Source organism: Schistocerca nitens, chromosome 3 (genome assembly GCF_023898315.1).
Source record: "Schistocerca nitens isolate TAMUIC-IGC-003100 chromosome 3, iqSchNite1.1, whole genome shotgun sequence".
NCBI classification, from domain to species: domain Eukaryota; kingdom Metazoa; phylum Arthropoda; class Insecta; order Orthoptera; family Acrididae; genus Schistocerca; species Schistocerca nitens.
This window is the reverse complement of record NC_064616.1, coordinates 214601039-214623938: the sequence shown is the minus strand read 5'-3', so window position 1 is coordinate 214623938 and position 22900 is coordinate 214601039. Positions and strand designations below refer to the sequence as shown.

Genomic DNA, 22900 nt, shown 5'->3' with positions numbered 1-22900 from the left:
TACAAAAAGCGCGAAAGAAATGTGAAAGGAATAGCCATGGTTAAAAATGTTAATTACTTTCTCGCAAATGGAGAGTGCAAGGTCTGCTCTCTACGGTGCTGTGAGAATCAAGCAGTTTAGCAACGGTGTGGGAAGTCATTAGGGCGTACTCGTACAGGTCCTCATAGCGGTGGTCTAACGTAGTCAGTCGGTTTTCATTGCGGTAAGTATGCGTAACGAGCATTTTGTGGTAGGTAAAGTCATGTTTACTCCTGGTAACTACACAGACATAAGACTCTATTCGAGTTACAGATGCTTTAAATGTGTCATACAGTTACGTAGGACAATGGCCACTAGTGTTTTCGTGGGAATGTCAAACTTGTACATTAAATACACCACTATTCACGGATTAGACCTTATGGCTGTTCTGACTGGCCGACTGATCGAGGAAGCGTCGTGGGACATGTGATCAGCATGCAGTCAACCCCTGCAGCCGATATTGCCGGTAGATGAATCCTGACGTTGCCGCTGCAACCTTATTCAAGCAGCTCCTGATTTGGACTCACAAGGGCTGAGTGGACCCAATACCAGACTTCCCTACCTCAGAGAAATATCTTAGAATTTGCTCGGAATCGAACCAGAGTCCTTCCGCACCAGAGAGCGACGTCAACCTTTTTTCATTCTTCGTATGTGTTTTTTCGTCGAAATCGGTTCTGTGCGGAGGTCAGTGACGTCTCTCAATATATTAACGACGAAATCTTTACTCACTTTTCCATTACCAAGGGTGACCAACCGAACCTGCTTAGCTACAGCGCTGGCAAATCATTCGGCTACGGATGCAATCTCTTTATTCTCAAATTAAAAGAATGTCTCTCATTTACGTATAAAAATTTGTTTCAACAACTTTTATTTACGTTGATGTGAAAATTGTTCATAACAGTCCAGCTATCGCTTTGTTTCCTTCAACCTTGGAAGTCAACATATATTATACAAATTAAGTTTTATAGCAAAATTTCAAACTTAAACGTGCGATTAACATTAACAGTAACTATTTATATTTCACTGAATAGGTAATAATGTCAAAAATACCGAATACAAGAAACTGCATCATTAATATCAGACAATAAGGTTACACATTTTGTATAAGTTGTTGTGGTTTGGCAAGACAGCCAATCCACTAGGAGGAAGCCGAAAGGCACGCGTTTAAGCTCACGCAGGCTGGCGTGAGGTCTGGAACAGGACACGGAAATGAGAATAGCCAAAAACGTACGTAGCTGCTGGAATACTTAACTTTAATCCATAATTGGTGAACATCGCTATTGACGGTACATGTTTTACAGCATCAATAGTGAGTGGTAATGGCGCCTTGCTAGGTCGTAGCAAATGACGTAGCTGAAGGCTAAGCTAACTATCGTCTCGGCAAATGAGAGCGTAATTTGTCAGTGAACCATCGCTAGCAAAGTCGGCTGTACAACTGGGGCGAGTGCTAGGAAGTCTCTCTAGACCTGCCGTGTGGCGGCGCTCGGTCTGCAATCACTGATAGTGGCGACACGCGGGTCCGACGTATACTAACGGACCGCGGCCGATTTAAAGGCTACCACCTAGCAAGTGTGGTGTCTGGCGGTGACACCAAATAAGTTTAATACACTGAAGAGCCAAAGCAACTGGGACACCTGCAGAATACCGCGTAGCGCCTCCGTGAGCGCCCAGAAGTGCAACAACACGACGTGGCATGGACTCGACTAATGTCTGAAATAGTGCTGGAGGGAACTAATACCACGAATCTTGCAGGGCTATCCATAAATGCGTAAGAGTACGAGGGGGTGGAGGTCTCTTCTGAACAGCATGTTGCAAGACATCCCTGATATGCTCAATAATGTTCATGTCTGGGGAATTTGGTGGCCAGCGGAAGCGTTTAAAGTCATAAGTGTGTTCCTGGAGCCACTCTGTAGCAATTCTGGACGTGTGGCGTGTCGTATTGTCCTGCTGGAATTGCTCAACTCTGTCGGAATGCACAATGGACATGAATGGATGCAAGTGATCAGACAGGATGCTTAAGTACGTGTCACCTATCAGAGTCGTATCTAGACGTATTGGTGGTCCCATATCACTCCAGCTGCACACCCCCCACACCATTACAGAGCCTCCACCAACTTGAACAGTCCCCTGCTGACATGTAGGGTCCACGGATTCATGAGGTTGCCTCCATACTCGTTCGTACACGTCCACCCGCTCGCTACAATTTGAAACGAGACTCGTCCGATCAAGCAACATGTTTCCAGTCATCAACAGTCCAATGTCGGTGTCAACGTGCCCAGGCATGGCCTAAAGCTTTGTGTCGTGTAGTCGTCAAGGGTACACAAGCGAGCCTTCGGCTTCGAAAGCCCATATCGGTGATGTTTCGTTGAATGGTTCGCACGCTGACACTTGTTGATGGCCTAGCATTGAAATCTGTAGCAATTTGCGGAAGGGTTGCACTTCTGTCATGTTGAACGATTCTCTTCAGTCGTCGTTGGTTACGTTGTTGCAGGATCTTTTTCCGGCCTCAGCGATGTCGGAGATTTGATGTTTTACCGGATTCCTGATATTCACAGTACACTCGTGAAATGGTCCAACGGGAAAATCTCCACTTCATCTCTATATCGGGGATGCTGTGTCCTATCGCTCGTGCGCCAACTATAACATCACGCTCAAACTCATCTAAATCTTGAAATCTTGATAACCTACCATTGTAGCAGAAGTATTCTGCCTGTTTACATACCTTTGTATTTGAATACGCATACCTACACCAGTTTCTTTGGCGCTTCAGTGTATATCAGTTTAATTTGGGATTAGAATCTTAACGTAACATTTACTCTGAATAATAAGCTGAAAATAGTTCATGCTCGCAGTGCGCAGAGTCCTGTATTTAAAATACACGCAGTTTAAAATAAAGCTTGATTTATGACCGGTACCTATCAGAATTGTACAAAAATCATTTTTATTTTTCAGTCAAAGACTCTTTACCTCCAGACATGGCAATAGATTTTCAAGAAACATCAACTCAAAAACTACGCACAAGTGCGGATTAATACATTATTACAACATAATAGAGCCCGAAACTTCCCCAGAATAGACCATATACGTTTCTACCGTATTGTTAATTCATGCAATGATGAACCGTGATGGTGTGTCTGAATATTTCTAAAGCACACAGATGTAGGGTATGGTAGAAAAAGTATACGATTTCGATATAGCGAAACAGATCGAGGATTTTATTGTAAAACATTCTGAAGCACAAAGAAACCCTTGCGTTTTGCCATCCACGCACTATTCATGTTTGGAAAATGATGTCTTATAGGCTGCCTCCATTATTACGTTGACACTCTGCGACAGCCGGCCGGAGTGGCCCTGCGGTTCTATGCGCTACAGTCTGGAACCGAGCGACCGCTACGGTAGCAGGTTCGAATCCTGCCTCGGGCATGGATGTGTGTGATGTCCTTAGGTTAATTAGGTTTAATTAGTTCTAAGTTCTAGGCGACTGATGACCTCAGAAGTTAAGTCGCATAGTGCTCAGAGCCATTTTTGAACAATCTACGACGTGCATCGTTCACTGCACGTACAAGCATCTATATAGGAATGTTTCTGACTTTGCACGAATAATGTCCTTGAGTTCTGCGGTCGAGTGTGGACGCATAGCACACACCCTGCGTTGCAGGAACCCCCAAAGGAACTTGGTTACCGTGACGATCATCCACTCAGAGCTGTGTTAAAAAATGGTTCAAATGGCTCTGAGCACTATGGGACTATGGGAGGTCATCAGTCCCCTAGACTTAGAACTACTTAAACCTAAGGACATCACATACATCCATGCCCGAGGCAGGATTCGAACCTGCGACCATAGCGGTCGCGCAGTTCCAGACTGAAGCGCCTAGAACCGCTCGGCCACAACGGCCGGCATTCTGAGCTCTGTCTCACACGTTGAGATTAGCATCACCGTTTCCTTCATTACGAGCAATAACAACGAAACGTCGCACATTACTGATGTCGATACAATCATTATCGTACACAACTTTCATCCTGTTCTGGATTTCAATTGCAAGCACGTTTTCTGCGGGTAACAAACTCGGCTACAGCACGCTGTTTCCCGCACACCGACGTACTTACGTTATACACCAACAGGTAACAAGCCACAATTCCGAGTTCTCTGGTGGCAGGAGATTGCAACGTGCGTCACCGAAGCGGGAAAGTCGACGGAGTAACATGCATGACATGTAATGCCGATATTGAGAACAGAATAAAAAATTCGGAGATGTTACTTTTCGGTACACTCTCGTATAAAATACACTACTGGCCATTAAAATTGATACACCACGAAGATGACGTGCTACAGACGGGAAATTTAACCGACAGGAAGAAGATGCTGAGATATGCAAAAGATTAGCTTTTCAGAGCATTCACACAAGGTTCTCGCCGGTGGTGACACCTTGTACGTGCTGACATGAGGAAAATTCAAAAAATGGTTCAAATGGCTCTGAACACTATGGAACTTAACATCTGTGGTCATCAGTCCCCTAGAACGTAGAACTACTTAAACCTAACTAACCTAAGGACATCACACAACACCCAGTCATCACAAATGAGGAAAGTTTCCAACCGATTTTTCATACACAAACAGCAGTTGACTGTCGTTGCCTGGTGAAACGTTGTTGTGATGCCTCGTGTAAGGAGAAGAAATGGGTACCATCACGTTTCCGATTTTGATAAAGGTCGGATTGTAGCCTATCGCGATTGCGGTTTATCGTATCGCGACATTGCTGCTCGCGTTGGTCGAGATACAATGACTGTTAGCAGAATATGGAATCGGTGGGTTCAGGAGGGTAATACGGAACGCCGTGCTGAATCCCAACGGCCTCGTAACACTAGCAGTCGAGATGACAGCATCTTATCCGCATGGCTGTAACGGATCGTGCAGCCACGTCTCCATCCCTGAGTCAACAGATTGGGACGTTTGCAAGACAACAACCATCTGCACGAACAGTTCGGCGACGTTTGCAGCAGCATGGACTATCAGCTCGGAGACCATGGCTGCGGTTACCCTTGACGCTGCATCACAGACAGGAGCGCCTGCGATGGGGTACTCAACGACGAATCTGGGTGCACGAGTGGCAAAACGTAATTTTTTCGGATGAATCACGGTTCTGTTTACAGCATCATGATGGTCGCATCCGTGTTTGGCTACATCGCAGTGAACGCACATTGGAAGCGTGTATTCGTCATCGCCATACTGGCGTATCACCCGGCGTGATGGTATGGGGTGCCACTGGTTACACGTCTCTGTCGCCTCTTGTTCGCATTGGCGGCACTTTTGAACAGTGGACGTTACATTTCAGATGTGTTACGACCCGTGGCTGTACCCTTCATTCGATCCCCGCGAAAACCTACATTTCAGCAGGACAATGAACGACCGCATGTTGCAGGTCCTGTACGGGCCTTTCTGGATACAGAAAATGTTCGACTGCTGCCCTGGTCAGCACATTCTCCAGATCTCTCACCAATTGAAAACGTCTGGTCAATGGTGGCCGAGCAACTGGCTCGTCTCAATATGCAAGTCACTACTCTTGATGAACTGTAGTATCGTGTTGAAGCTGCATGGGCAGCTGTACCTGTACACGCCATCCAAGCTCTGTTTGACTCAATACCCAGGCGTATGAAGGCCGTTATTACGGCCAGAGGTGGTTGTTCTGGGTACTGATTTCTCAGGATCTATGCACCCAAATTGCGTGAAAATGTAATCACATGTCGGTTCTAGTAAAATATATTTGTCCAATGAATACCCGTTTATTATCTGCATTTCTTCTTGGTGTAGCAATTTTAATGGCCAGTAGTGTATTTCCATCCAAATCTTGTAGCACTCTTCGTGCTAGTTTGGCCTTTGTTCCACGTCATCTCATATTATTGCTATGTGAATGGCCATCGACGCAGGTAGCATTGTATTTCATAGAAACACTAAACAGAATACTCTTAGATTCAGTTAAGTCTTACAGCAATGCGGAATATATTGCCAACAATAAAAAACTGAAGTAAACTTGGCAACTGACAAGTTGCGCCCTCTGCAGAAGGAACTTGCACGATCTTACTGGAGAGAAACGTGGCAGCACATCGCTCTCCTGGCCGCTAATGCCTACTCTTGAAGCCAGAGTCAGTACTTCTCCTTCAAGTAGCTTTCAGCTGTTCTCAGAAGGATGGGTAGGTCCTGTTCCACTACTCTCAACAAGGAAAACTCTTGACCGTATGACGAACGAAATCGGTTCCTCCTAGTGCCGGTCGGTAACACAGACCTCTCAGCTATGTAGGTGGACATGCATGTAATGCTTTCACCTATTAAAATTCCTTACAGTCACTGAAAGATACTTATTTCTCCATAATTCTCTACTGTTCTACAAAACGTTATATATTTCAGATTGTTTTTACCTACTACAAATGACATCATTGTCAGCACTAATAACAACTGTCTATCCCTACCGTAGCTATTTAGATATAGTTTCAGAAGATCGCAGAATGAATTCGCTGCGACCCAATTCTTAATCGCACCCTGTCGGCTTCATATGCGTCTCATATATAGCCGGGCGGGGGGGGGGGGGGGGGGGCGCAACTGCTTGTAACGGCATCGTTTTCTGCGCCTCGGTTTCGTGGTTGCAGGTGACCTACGTTCGTCGCAGTGAGTTGTTATCCTCCCAACGAAGTGTTGATCGATGACGGCCTCGGATTCCTTGGATGTGCAGGCCAATACTTTAGCAGCGCTTCTGTTCGAGTAGTCCAGAGGCGTGGCTTGATATAAAAATGATGCTCCTCCGAAGTCTTTCTGGGCGCAGAATCGCAATACACCCCGGAGTGTGTCTGGCTAGCTAGGAACATATTACATTCGATATTCCATATGGTGTTTGTTGGCGCTTTGCACAATCCACGTCCACATGAGTATATTGGCCATTCTTATTCCATTGATAGTGACCGGGCCAAATATCTCACGAAATAAGCATCAAACGGAGAAACTACAAAGTACGAAACTCGTCTAGCTTGAAGGGGGAAACCAGATGGCGCTATGGTTGGCCCGCTAGATGGCACTGCCATAGGTCAAACGGATATCAACTGCGTTTTTTAAAATAGGAACCCCATTTTTTATTACATAGTCGTGTAGTATGTAAAGAAATAGGAATATTTTTGTTGGACCACTTTTTTCGCTTTGTGATAGATGGCTCTGTAATAGTCACACACAAATACGTACGTGGTATCACGTAACATTCCTCCAGTGCGGACGGTATTTGCTTCGTCATACATTACCCGTGTTAAAATGGAACGTTTACCAATTGCGGAAAAGGTCGATATCGTGTTGATGTATGGCTATTGTGATCAAAATGCCCAACGGGCGAGTGCTATGTATGCTGCTCGGCCACTCCGGCCGGCTAGGAAGTGTTCAGCCACATGTGAAACGTCAAGCACGACCTGCAACAAATGATGATGCCCAAGTAAGTGTTTTAGCTGCTGTCGCAGCTAATCCGCACATCAGTACCAGACAAATTGCGTGAGAATCGGTAATTTCAAAAATGTCGGTGTTGAGAATGCTACATCAACATCGATTGCACCCGTACCATATTTCTATGCACCAGGAATTGCATGGCGACGACTTTGAACGTCGTGTACAGTTCTGCCACTGGGAACGAGAGAAATTACGGGACGATGGCAGATTTATTGCACGCGTTCAATTTAGCGACATTCAGAAACAGCGGTAACGTAAACCGGCATAATATGCACTATTGGGCAACGGAAAATCCACGATAGCTGCGACAAGTGGAACATCAGCTACCTTGGCGGGTTAATGTATGATGCGGCATTATGGGAGAAAGGACAACAGCCGGCCGCGGTGGTCTCGCGGTTCTAGGCGCGCAGTCCGGAACCGTGCGACTGCTACGGTCGCAGGTTCGAATCCTGCCTCGGGCATGGATGTGTGTGATGTCCTTAGGTTAGTTAGGTTTAAGTAGTTTTAAGTTCTAGGGGACTGATGACCTCAGATGTTAAGTCCCATAGTGCGCAGAGCCATTTGAACCAAAGGACAACTGGCCACCATTTTATCGATGGGAATCTAAATGGTGCAATGTATGCTGATTTCCTACGCAATGTTCTACCGACGTTACTACAGGATGTTTCACGGCATGAGAGAATGCCGATGTACTTCCAACATGATGGATGTCCGGCACATAGCTCGCGTACGGTTGAAGCGGTACTGAATAGCATATTTCATGACAGATGGATTGGTCGTCGAAGCACCATACCATGGCCCGCACGTTCACCGGATCTGACGTCCCTGGATTTCTTACTGTGGGGAAAGTTGAAGGATATTTGCTATCGTGATCCACCGACAACGTCTGACAAAATGCGTCAGCGCATTGTCAATGCATGTGCGAACATTACGGAAGGCTAACTACTCGCTGTAGAGAGGAATGTCGTTACGCCTATTGCAAAATGCAGTGAGGTTGACGGACATCATTTTGAGCATTAATAGCATTAATGTGGTATTTATAGGTATAGGTAATCACGCGTTCTCAGAAATGATAAGTTCACAAAGGTACATGTGTCACATTGGAACAACCGAAATAAAATGTTCAAACGTACATACGTTCTGTATTTTAATTTAAAAAACCTAGCTGTTACCAACTGTTCGTCTAAAATTGTGAGCCATATGTTTGTGACTATTACAACGCCATCTATCAAAAAGCGAAAAAAGTGGTCCAACTAAAACATTCATATTTCTTTACGTACTAGTCGGATATGTAATAAAAAATGGGGGTTCGTATTTAAAACAACGCAGTTGATATCCGGTTGACCTATGGCAGCGCCATCTAGCGGACCAACCATTACGCCATCTGGTTTCCCCCTTCAAGCTAGACAAGTTTCGTTCTTTGTTGATTTATTGTTTGACGCTTATTGCACGAGATATTTGGCTCGGTCACGATTAATGGACCACCCTGTATATATATCTCATGGGCAAATGCTGTGGGAATGGCGTTTTATTGGCAGAAAACATAGAAGATGCAACATTTCTATTAAAGAGACTGCCTACACCACGATTGTCTGTCCTGTTACAGTATTGCTGAGCGGTATGGCATCCTTACCAGACAGGACTGACGGAGGACGTGGAAAAATTTCAAAGAATGGCAACTCGTTTTGTATTTTCGCTAAGTAGGGCAGAAAGTGTCACGGATATGATACGCGAGTTGGGGTGGCAATCACTAAAACAAAGAAGTTTTGCACTGCGGCGAGATTTTTCACGAAATTTCAATCTCCAACTTTCTCCTCTGAATGTGAAAATATTTTGTTAATGCCCACTTACATAGGGAGAAGTTATTATCAAAATAAAATAAGAGAATCAGAGCTCGAACCGAAAGATCTGATTAATTGTTTTTCCTGCACGCTGTTCGAGAGTGGAACTCTACAGAAATAGTTTAAAGATGATTCTATGAATGCCCTGCCAAGACTAATGTGAGAACTACAAAGTAGCGATGTAGACGTAGACAGATTGTCACAAAGTGTGTCAGTCCTCATGAGTGGTTTAAGAGCCACAGACCAAATGTTTGTTAATAGCATATTGATATTAAGCAATTTTACTTTATTAATCATGAGTTTCGCAGTATCGTCTTACGTTGTGTATGCTTTTCGTATGTGTTTGAGTTCACGAGACAAACTTCTTTACATGAAAACGATGGTTTCAGAGCACCAGATGAGTGCATTACTAAGCGCTCTTGACTTAAAATTCTGGTTGCGATAGCTTATTTCATGGCGGAGCAGGAAATGAGAACATTGTAATCACAGTCAGCAAGAGTTAGGAAGGTGAGACTACCGCATGATTGTACATTTTATGTAGAACGATAGTAGAGATGCTTAGCTATTGTGGTCTTGTGACTGTATCTGATACTTGCCTCAGTTTTGGTTTGTAATCATCGTTGTAACTACGTACAGATGCAATTTTGAGTTGTTGGTCTTGTACTCGGACGAAGTGGGTTGTTAGTGAAAGGCGACATGTAGCGAAGAAGTAGTCGGAGATATTCAGCTTGTCCTGGAGTGGGCCGAACGTAGGCTGATGAGAGCTGACTTGTCCCGTTGCCAATAGAACACGGAGCTATATGGCATTCACGTATTTGTAGCTGTTTGTGCATGCGTATGGAGAGACGTGTGTGGGCGTGCCAAGTGCTAATTCGCTGAATGGTGAAAGGAGATTACTTATAGTCTGGGGGCATGTTAGGGGCCTCTGTGTTCCTAAATAAATCATATTTCTGGTGGCTACTGCGATAACTTCGATTCTGTTAAGAGGTTACTCGTTAGAGTAGAGGGTCTTACAACTAAGCTAAGAGAAATGAGATGGCGTGAGACGTGTACTTCGGAGTGATTCGCTTCCCTGAGAAGTTCTCGTCCTTTCTGGGTGCAAATCACTCAACCACTATTTGCCAAGATGTGGGGAGAACGCTTGAGAGAATCCTCTTCCTTACGTTTACGATTCATGATCAGAAGCTCTGATTGGGACTGCACGATCTCTCTATGTGACATGTGGTTAGAAATGAGCTGCAAATGCGTAGGAATATGGAAAGGGTGGCATTAGGCTAGACGATACCTGTGCAGCGTGAATTAGAAGAAAAAGAAGGAACGTCTCTTCAGCAGTATGATCATTGGAAGCAGTGCCCTAGCCATGTGTGATAAATATAGGGGCTGTAGCTTTGGAGTAATAATCAGCTCATCCGATTTTGTGCTGTCAGAGATACCCCACCTCCTATTAACCTAATATACCAACAAGAAATACTAAACAAGGTTCTAAGTGCTGAGGTGTGCATATTTATGACAGCTTAACCTGGAAAAACAATATAACAGACGTAATAAAATTTTTAGGTTCGGCTATTTTTGCTATAAGAATAATTACCAATATTTGCGATATAGAAACCAATAAGTTAACATATTTTGCATATTTTCATTCACTGATATCTTACGTGATATTATACTAGGATAATTCCTCACTTAGAAAAAGGATAAATTGCATAAAAGGGAGTAATTAGAATTATAAGCGCGATTCACAAATTTTGGAGGAATTTCTGTAATCAACTGGAAATGTTAACTTGTCTCACTGTACATTTATTCACTTATGAAATTTGTTATCAACAAGCTATATAAGTTTGAGAGTAACAGATATATTCATGAATACAATACTAGAAGGAAGTATTATCTGCTTTACCCTTTGTTGAATTTAACTTTGGCTTATAGATGGGTGAAATAAACGGCTATGAAACTCTTTGGCAATCTAACCACGGAAATAAAATGTTTGACAGATAGCAGAAGTCTTCTCAAATGTTGATTAAAGGTGTTTTTATTGAAAGCTCCTCCTATGCAATAGAGGAATCCTTTAAAAAAATCAGTCCTTTAATCAGAAAAATCTGTAAACAGCCAGCATGCAGTCATAAAAATATTTTTCATTTTTTCGTATTTTTGATAAAACACTTTGTTAAAATGATAGTTCATAACGTTTATTGGAAGTATGATCTATGGAACACGTAAATAACTAATATTTAAAGAAGGATTGCTGGATCAGATCCGCATACTAGTTACACTTCTTAATTGCTGCTCCCTTGCACGGCAGTACGCGGGTTAGGTGTGTTCCTGGAAGAACAATGGCTGCTGTAAGTTCAAATGGCTCTGAGCACTACGGGACTTAACATCTGAGGTCATCAGTCCCCTAGAACTTAGAACTACTTAAACCTAACTAACCTAAGGACATCACACCCTTTCATGCCCGAGGCAGGATTCGAACCTGTGACCGTAGCAGTCGCGCCGTTCCAGACTGAAGCACTGCTGTAAGTAACATGGACACTCAAGACAGTTTGTATACTACCCGTCGATGGTAGTGTCCACACAAGTCCTCTTCCTAAGTCTAAAGTAACTGTTTTCACGGCAGTTCTGAAGAGAAGTAGTTTGTTTAAGTACTGAGAAGGTCAAACAGCAGTTTCTCAGATGGGTAGACACGGCTTTACTTTTTATTAATTGACAACGAACATTTACTGGCACATGTTTCTGCAGCTGCCAGTAGATTGAACCAAACAGACGAAAAATCGAGTGGTTCCAAACTGAAGCTTATGTCAAAATCGCCTGACAAATGCGGTGAACGAGGCTAACAATTTCAGACAATGAAACCGGATTAAATCACTGCTGCTGGTCAGGCAGTCGTAGTAATCTCAAAGTTATTATCGGTGTAAATAAACCAGTTCAGTGTTAAATGCGTTTTTCGAACCAAAATATTTTCAACACTATAGCCTGTGTATGAATTAGCTAACATCTTTGTTACATTAAGGTTTCTGCGTTCTCTTGTCGTTAATGAATGTCTTACTTTGACGGTGTGTTATCCGCAAGAACTGTCGTAGTTACTGAATATTTTTGAAGCACGGTGAGCTGATTTGCCACTATAAGGTAACTAAACATAATTAGACTGCATATGCTAGAAGTTTATAAAGATTTATTTATTCATAATGGTCGTGACTGCGGACGCCCGGCACTGACATGGTTAACTGACAATTTCGACAGATTTTAGCGAAATTGTAACATCATATTTGTTTAATTTTATGTATTGTTGTAGAGTTAACTTGGTGACCCATATTCTGAGATGTCGGCCGTCATCTACAAGCATTTCTTCTTCTCGGCGTTTCTCCAATGCTCGTGGCCAGCATTTTAGAGGGTTTCCTAGCACTGGATTACTCTGCTGGATTATACTTCAATTTATATCTGCGTAACTTCCCCCATATAAGCGTTCTTATTTTCATATAGAAAGGTATTTATGTTTTATCATTACGATGATTATCAAGAATTTAACAAGCGTAAAAAAGTATAGTAATTATAATAATATTCGGAGTACCATATGGAAGTGTGATAGGACCGTTGCTGTTTACAATATACACTCCTGGAAATTGAAAAAAGAACACCGTGAATTCATTGTCCCAGGAAGAGGAAACTTTACTGACACATTCCTGGGGTCAGATACATCACATGATCACACTGACAGAACCACAGGCACATAGACACAGGCAACAGAGCATTCACAATGTCGGCACTAGTACAGTGTATATCCACCTTTCGCAGCAATGCAGGCTGCTATTCTCCCATGGAGACGATCGTAGAGATGCTGGATGTAGTCCTGTGGAACGGCTTGCCATGCCATTTCCACCTGGCGCCTCAGTTGGACCAGCGTTCGTGCTGGACGTGCAGACCGCGTGAGACGACGCTTCATCCAGTCCCAAACATGCTCAATGGGGGACAGATCCGGAGATCTTGCTGGCCAGGGTAGTTGACTTACACCTTCTAGAGCACGTTGGGTGGCACGGGATACATGCGGACGTGCATTGTCCTGTTGGAACAGCAAGTTCCCTTGCCGGTCTAGGAATGGTAGAGCGATGGGTTCGATGACGGTTTGGATGTACCGTGCACTAGTCAGTGTCCCCTCGACGATCACCAGTGGTGTACGGCCAGTGTAGGAGATCGCTCCCCACACCATGATGCCGGGTGTTGGCGCTGTGTGCCTCGGTCGTATGCAGTCCTGATTGTGGCGCTCACCTGCACGGCGCCAAACACGCATACGACCATCATTGGCACCAAGGCAGAAGCGACTCTCATCGCTGAAGACGACACGTCTCCATTCGTCCCTCCATTCACGCCTGTCGCGACACCACTGGAGGCGGGCTGCACGATGTTGGGGCGTGAGCGGAAGACGGCCTAACGGTGTGCGGGACCGTAGCCCAGCTTTATGGAGACGGTTGCGAATGGTCCTCGCCGATACCCCAGGAGCAACAGTGTCCCTAATTTGCTGGGAAGTGGCGGTGCGGTCCCCTACGGCACTGCGTAGGATCCTACGGTCTTTGCGTGCATCCGTGCGTCGCTGCGGTCCGGTCCCAGGTCGACGGGCACGTGCACCTTCCGCCGACCACTGGCGACAACATCGATTTACTGTGGAGACCTCACGCCCCACGTGTTGAGCAATTCGGCGGTACGTCCACCCGGCCTCCCGCATGCCCACTATACGCCCTCGCTCAAAGTCCGTCAGCTGCACATACGGTTCACGTCCACGCTGTCGCGGCATGCTACCAGTGTTAAAGACTGCGATGGAGCTCCGTATGCCACGGCAAACTGGCTGACACTGACGGCGGCGGTGCACAAATACTGCGCAGCTAGCGCCATTCGACGGCCAACACCGCGGTTCCTGGTGTGTCCGCTGTGCCGTGCGTGTGATCATTGCTTGTACAGCCCTCTCGCAGTGTCCGGAGGAAGTATGGTGGGTCTGACACACCGGTGTCAATGTGTTCTTTTTTCCATTTCCAGGAGTGTATAAAAATGATCTAGTAGAAGGTATCGGATGCTCTTTAAGGCTATTCGCAGATGATGCAGTTGTGTATACCAAAGTAGAAACGCCAGAAGATGGTAAGAAATTGCAGAGAATTGATGAATGGTGCAGGCTCTGGCAGTTCACCCTGAACGTAAATAAATTTAACATATTGCGCATACAAAGGAAATGAAATCTACTACTGTACAGCTACACTACTGGTGATGAACAGCTGGAGACAACGTCTGCCGTAAAATATCTTGGCGTAACTATCCAGAGCGTCCGTAAGTGGTCTGACCACATAAAACAGACAGTGGGAAAAACAGACACCAGACTCAGATTCATCGGAAGAATCTTAAGGAAATGTAACTCATCCACGAAAGAAGTGGCTTATAAGGCGCTTGTTCGCCAGATTATTGAGTGTTGTTCATCTTTCTGGGATTCCTATCAGGTAGAACTGACTCAGGAGATAGGGAAAATCCAACGAAGAACGGCGCGTTTCGCCATGGGAGCGTTTAGCTGGTGAGAGAGCGTTACGGAGATGCTAAACAAACTCCACTGGCAGACGTTACAAGAGAGACGTTGTGCATCACGGAGAGATTTACTATTGAAATTTCAGGACAGCACTTTCCTGGAGGAGTCTGTCAATATATTACTTCCCCCACATACAACTCGCGTATTGAGAACCAATACAGGGGCTAACCAACAATCATTCTTCCCACGCACTATTCGCAAGTGGAACAGTGTTGGAGGGATCTGATAGTGGTACCGACTCTCAGCCACACAACATTAGTTGGCTTGCGGAGTATGAAGTAGATGTAGATGTACTGACAACGAAGAATCGCAGCTGCGTCAGCCAATTTGACGACCTAATTTAAGATCTTTTACGCGGGTCACTCCAAAAGAAACGCACACAATTATTTTTAAATCCATCTTTTATTCTACATGTTTGAAAGTTTTACAGTGTGTACATACATCCTTTAGGAACAATATTTTCATTTCTCCACACAATTTCCATCCCTCTCAACTGCCTCTCGCCATGTTGGAACCAGCGGCGCCTGTATACCCGCACGGTAAAATTCTGGACCAACCTGTTGGAGCCACCATTTGGCTGCGTGCACAAGGGAGTCATCATCTTCAAACCTTGTTCCACGAAGAGTGTCTTTCAGTTTCCCAAAGAGGTGATAGTCACATGGAGCCAGGTCAGGACTGTAAGGTGGGGGTTTCAGTGTTGTCCATCCTAGTTTTGTGATCGCATCCATGGCTTTTTGACTGACGTGTGGCCGTGCAGTGTCGAGCAACAGCTAAACATCCTGCTTTTGCCGATGTGGTCGAACACGACTCAGTCGAGCTTGAAGTTTCTTCAGTGTTGTCACATATGCATCAGAATTTATGGTGGTTCCACTTGGCATGATGTCTCCAAGCAAGAGTCCTTCGGAATCTAAAAACACCGTAGCCATAACTTTTCCAGCAGAAGTTGTAGTTTTGAATTTTTATTTTTCTTGGGTGAATTTGCATGATGCCACTCCATTGTTTGCCTCTTCGTCTCTGGTGAAAAATGATGGAGCCACGTTTCATCAACTGTCACAATTCTTGGAAGAAATTCATCTCCACCATTCTCGTACTGTTCCAAAAGTTCGCTGCATACCGTTTTTCTTGTTTCTTTGTGAGCCACTGTCAACATCCTGGGAACCCACCTGGCACAAACCTTTTTTAACGCCAACACTTTCAGTGTTCTGCAAACACTTCCTTCTCCTATCCCAACGTAGCGTGACAATTCATTCACTGTAATGTCTGTCAGCAGTCACCAATTCGTTAACTCTCTGTACATTGTCTGGAGTGTGTGCAGTACGAGACCTGCCGCTGCGAAGACACTCCTCAACATTGCCGTGCCCGCTTTCATCACGTAACCTGCTTGCCCACGGACTAACTGTACTGCGATCGACAGCAGCAGCTCCATACACCTTTTTCAATCTCTTGTGGATGTTTCTCACTGTCTCGTTTTCACAGTACAGGAATTCTATGACAGCATTTTGCTTCTGACGAGCGTCAAGTGTAGCAGCCATCTTGAAGATATGCTGTGACGGCGTCACTCACGGGAACAGGTTGAACTAAGTTTGAAAACTAGCGGGAAGGATGTATCTACACACATGCAGAATGAAAACACTGTTTTTTCAAAAATAGTATACATTTCTTTTGGAGTGACCCTCGTAATTTCACCCATAGCCTGATGTGACAGTATTATCGTACTATCGTGGCGGGACTTTTCGAAATACATGCAATATATGCGCGACGTCAGTTCCATAAATTCTGACACTGGAGTGATTTGAAATTTACGTGCCACTACCATGTCTATCGGAAACTAAAGTAGTTTTATATCATTTTCGTATTAGTAACGACCGCCCAGCAAACTCAGTGGCAACTATGGTACTTACCATACCATGGTCGTAGGTTCCATTCTATGTGGCATTATCAGTTTAAATGGCAAACAAGGGAACCGTAAAATGCTCCAACAAAGACGTTTCGAACAGTGGTGGCAGGAGATTCCCATACACTCGAACAGAGAAAATAGAGCGTACTGAAAAGTAATGCCTCCGATATTCTTACGTGAAAACTCTTAAAGCTTTGTAAATAAAAGAAACGTTATTAACGTTCTACATTTTTGTTCTTCACGTTTACATATTTACAGCCCTGTGCCACTGGAGGACTCCGTATTGTTGTTGTTGTTGTGGTCTTCACTCTGGAGACTGGTTTGATGCAGCTCTCCATGCTACTCTATCCTCTGCAAGCTGCTTCATCTCCCAGTACCTACTGCAACCTACATCCTGTTTTGTGTATTCATCTCTTGGTCTCCCTCTACGATTTTTACCCTCCACGCTGCCCTTCAATACTAAATTGGTGATCCCTTGATGCCTCAGAACATGTCCTACCAACCGATCCCTTCCTCTGGTCAAGTTGTGCCACAAACTTCTCTTCACCCCAATACTATTCAATACCTCCTCATTAGTGATGTGATCTACCCATCTAATCTTCAGCATTCGTCTGTAGCACCACATTTCGAAAGCTTCTATTCTCTTCTTGTCTAAACTATCTATCGCCCACGATTCACTTCCATACATGGCTACACTCCATACAAATACTTTCATAAACGACTTCCTGACACTTAAATCTATACTTGATGTTAACAAATTTCTCCGTATTGTAGCGTGTAACATATCAGTGTGTCACGCAACTATGTCGGTGTACTGCGAGACCCTCAGAAAACTTAAAGCGCGGATTCGAACAGTTCGTCCACACATGGACCACCTTCTCCTTCAGCATTACAATGTCAGACCACAGACGAGAGTGGCGACATCTGCGACAGTCTTACGTCTTGGGCTCACTGTCATTGATCACCCTACAGAAAGTCCCGACTTGGCCCTATCAGATTTTCATCTGTTTCCAAAACTTAAAGAACAATTTCGAGGACTTAACCTTGATGGCAATGAAACGGTGCTGGCACAGGTGAGCTTGTGGGTCCGTCAAAAAAGTCAAACATTCTACGGTGACAGCATCAAGAAACTGGTCCCTCGTCAGGAGTAATGTGTTCGTCTCCAGGGTCATCCTGTTGAGAAATAAATATGTAGACATGAAGAATAATGATGTAGACAGTTAATAAAATCTGTTTTATTTAAAGAGCTTTAAGAATTTTTACATAGAAGATTCGGAAGCATTACTTTCAGGACGCCCTCGTAAATAGCTGTACTGTCGGTTTCCACTTAAAACCTTGAGTGTTTTAGTTATAAGCCATTCGCTGTCTCCAGACCTCTCACGGTAGAATGCACGTATGTGGTCAGGCAAACAGAGCCTTTCCCACGCTGGACATCCTCGCGTGCTCTAGAGAGTGTTAGCTGGCCCATCCTACATGAAACATACTATACCCGTTCAGCTCCTCTGTCAACTGATTCTCGCTATTACCGCTCCCTACTTAGAACAGCTAACGGAAAGCAAGCTTCGCAAGCCGGACTTAACGGTGACCGCGAAGTTATGCCTTTCTCCCTGCTCGTGTGAAAGACCGGACGCTGCAGCCGTGTTTGCACTGGCCGCTCTCAAATAATGAAACTCTCCCTTCTAGCTGGCGGCAACGCCCATCTGTAGGAGATGGTTCGAGTCCTGTCGGTGTGTAGCTGGTAACAGGAGGTTCATCTCCGTGCCCCCTGAATCCCGCATAGTTTTCGATGGCGATACAGTAAAATTCAATAGTTTTCTACACATTCGAGACGAAGTATCGGGCAGTAATCTTCGAACAACTCCAGTACACTAATCGAAAATACTTTCAAAATGGTATTTTGGGATAGAAGGGTTCAAAATTCCGCCTAGTCAAAAATGGTTCAAATGGCTCTGAGCACTATGGGGCTTAACTTCTGAGGTCATCAGTCCCCTAGAACTTAGAACTACTTAAACCTAACTAACCTAAGGACATCACACACATCCATGGCCGAGGCAGGATTCGAACCTGCGACCGTAGCAGTCCCGCGGTTCCGGACTGCAGCGCCTAGAACCGCACGGCCACAACGGCCGGCTCCTTTGAATAGGTCACGCCAAACCTGTCTCCCGAAATTGCCCCGTCTGCATTTCCAATTTTTGCTTTTTAAATTATAAACTTTCTTTTTTATGCAGAATGGCCGGGTTACGAATTCTCTTCAGGCTATTCAGATTTAGGTTTCCTAATGTTTGCCTAAAACGTTCCACTAAATGATGGGGTGGTTCCTTCGAAATCGATACTACAGATCCCTTCTCTCATACTTATCCAGTCTGAGCCAGATTTTCGTTTCTAATAGCCTAGATGACGATAGGTCGTCAAATTTTCCCGTCCTTCCCTTTTCCTGCACAAAACGAGTGCTCAGTTGTCGCTGTTAAAATTCCCAAAGATACATCACTGAGAAAGCGTCGAACATTATTGGGTACATCTACACAGCGAGGTCATGGACGCACCGGAGGCGAGTCATGCTGTCATCTGTGGATAACGCCGCAGCAAGTCTTTTACATAATGACATATACCAAAGCGTATCACTACTACCACCGGCCTTCATTCTGACGGCATCGATGATTTCTACAGCTAGCTTCATATTTACATACACACATCCACGCAGTGGAATTAAACAGAGCCTCACAAGGCCGACAGACGTTTTCCCACTCACTAACTATTCGATTATCATTTTGGTTTCATTACGGGAGACGTATTCGCTCATGAAGCCACGTAGCTTTCAGCGACATTGGGCTATCGAACAGTCATGAAATACGAGCTGAAAAATGTTCATATCGGAGCACAAAAAAGGCAAATATGCTCCTGTTTAAATGACTGGCAGGAAAGTGGGGTAACAGACGCCCCATTCTACCTTGCTCCTCTACCTGTAAGTTGTTCACACCCACTACTCTATCACCCTATAACGTTCATACCCATCCACTCTCACTTGCCCTGTCTCAGCCATTCAGCCAAACTCATTGTTTTACCCGCTGTTCCAAATGTCCCACAGATTTTCTGTTGAGTCAAAGTCAGGTGACTTTGCAGGACAGTCGAGATATACAGGGTGGTCCATTGATAGTGACCGGGCCAAATATCTCACGAAGTAAGCGTCAAACGAAAAAACTACAAAGAACGAAACTCGTCTAGCTTGAAGGGGGAAACCAGATGGCGCTATGGTTGGCCCGCTAGATGGCGCTCCCATTGGTCAAACAGATAACGACTGCGTTTTTTTTCAATAGGAACCCCCATTTTTTATTACATATTCGTGTAGTACGTAAAAAAATATGAATGTTTTTGTTGGACCACATTTTCGCTTTGTGATAGATGGCGCTGTAATAGTCACAAACGAATAAGTACGTGGTATCACGTAACATTCCGCCAGTGCGGACGGCAATAGAAATGGTGCAATGTATGCTGATTTCCTACGTAATGTTCTACCGATGTTACTACAAGATGTTTCACTGCATGACAGAATGGCGATGGATATCCGGCACATAGCTCGCGTGCGGCTGAAGCGGTATTGAATAGCGTATTTCATAACAGATGGATTGGTCGTCGAAGCACCATACCATGGCCCGCACGTTCACGTTCACCGGATCTGACGTCCCGGGATTCCTTCCTGTGGGAAAAGTTGAAGGATATTTGCTACCGTGATCCACCGTCAACGCCTGACAACATGCGTCAGCGCATTGTCATAGCATGTGCGAACATTACGGAAGACAAACTACTCGCTGTTGAGAGGAATGTCGTTACACGTATTGCCAAATGCATTGAGGTTGACGGACATCATTTTGAGCATTTATTGCACTAATGTGGTATTTACAGGTAATCACGCTGTAACAGCATGCGTTCTCAGAAATGATAAGTTCACAAAGGTACATGTATCACATTGGAACAGCCGAAATAAAATGTTCAAACGTGCCTACGTTCTGTATTTTCATTTAAAAAACCTACCTGCTACCAACCGTTCGTCTAAAATTGTGAGCCATATGTTTGTGACTATTAGAGCGCCATATATCACAAAGCGAAAAAAATGGTCCAACTAAAACATTCATATTTCCTTACTTACTACACGCATATGTAATAAAAATGGGGGTTCGTATTTTAAAACACGCAGTTGATATCCGTTTGACCTATGGCAGCGCCATCTAGCGGGCCAACCATAGCACATCTGGTTTCCCCCTTCACGCTAGACGAGTTTCGTTCTTTGTAGTTTTTTCGCTTGCTGCTTATTTCGTGAGATATTTGGCCCGGTCACTATCAATGGACCACCCTGTATTAGGATGAAAGACTGTTCGGAAAACCAGTCTCACATTCTCCCAGCCCAGTGAACTTTGCTGTCCCCATCTTCATGTACATATGTGAACAATGGCATCTTGCGAAATGACCGACTTGAGATGTCCGTTGCAAGCTGTTCCTATCACAATGTTCACTCGCTAACAGGTTGAGACGGTCGTTCCTTCACTACCTGCAGCAATAACTGTCAGGTTTGGAAGCGGTTTTGATTCGCAGACCGTGAAACGTGTCTCCGGTCCCTTTGTCAGGATCTTTTTCCGGTTACAATTCTGAAGTCGTGTTTGGTGGCAACGTATGATACACCACTGCTTGTAGACACTTGAAAAATGGTTCAAATGGCTGTGAGCCATATGGGACTTAACATTTGAGGTCATCAGTCCCCTAGAACTTAGAACTAGTTAAACCTAACTAATCTAAGGACATCACACACATCCATGCCCAAGGCAGGATTCGAACCTGCGACCGTAGCGGTCGCGAGGTTCCAGACTGAGGCGCCTAGAACCGCTAGGCCACACAGGCCGGCGACACGTGAACACTCCATCGTGAAACACCAACAAATCCAGCAACTTCACACGCTGTATGGCCACGGGCACAGCCAAACACGATTGCGCACTTCCGCCACTGTCATATCCTTGCATTTTCCCATGTTTACGTACAATGTCCGCTTGAAACAATAATGTCTCACTGATCGCTACTGCCTGATGTTAATGTGGAGGCAGTGCGCAAGCGGCTGAGCCATCTGTAAAGGCTTAACACGTCATCTCTGTGTGCGCACTGGGTTGACTACGTTTTTGTCCGATAAGCTTACTACTGTTCGTTCTTACATTACACACATTTCAGCTGCATCATCCAGTAACGCAACATAGTGAATTACAGTAAGAGACCTGCATGTTAGTTAATATTTCCAATTTCTCTTCGGTTCACACAAGGTTTCATACAGGGTGTCCCACTCTAAGGAGGGCCACAAGCAAACATTTGCTTTGGCATAAAAATCAAGGAATGCAATGAAATGAACATGTCATACCTTGTTCATGGGGAAATAAACGTGACTCACAGAAGGTGCGGGAAGTGACCACCCTCAACTTGTCAACACAGTTGAGCGCGACGCTGCAGATTCTCGAATGTTGTTGCCAGCACCTCTGGTGTCACTGCCTGGATTTGACGGATGATGTTCTCTCGTGAATCTTCCAAATTGTGTGGTTTTCTCCTGTAGACCTTCCCATTTGGGCCACCCCCGACGAGAAAGTCAGGTGGTGTTAAATCAGGTGACAATGGGGGTCACAGTCCATTCGAAATCACTCTGCCAGGGAAATATGAGTCAACCTCAGCCGTGGTCACTCGAGATGTGTGGCATGTGGCGCCGTCCTGTTGTACCAGCCGAGGGTAAGTTCTTCATCGTCCAACTGGTTTACAAGTTTCCGAAACATTTCGATATAAATTGCACTTGTCACAGTAGCCTCGAAAAAAATTGATCCGATAAAATGACGCTGTGATATGACACAGAACACGCCAATCTTTTGCTAATGCAGGGGTTGCTCGACCAGTCCACGTGGATTTTCATTACGCTACGAACGTGTATTCTGAGAGTTTACCACGATTCATCACTGAACCATGTGTACTGCAATACTCCTGGCCTCTGAGCAATGTATTACTGAAACCAACTGCAAAATGTAATGAGTTTGTCTTTCTCCTTGTGTTTCAGTTCCTGAACAATGGTAATCCTGTATGGATAAATGCCA

General features: G+C 44.7%; 1 protein-coding gene across 1 annotated transcript in view; it reads left to right on the top strand.

Annotated features, from left to right (window-relative positions):
• LOC126249153 (uncharacterized) overlaps positions 1–22900 on the top strand; it is a 298975-nt gene that overhangs the window by 209121 nt on the left and 66954 nt on the right. The gene's annotated exons all lie outside the window — the stretch shown is intronic.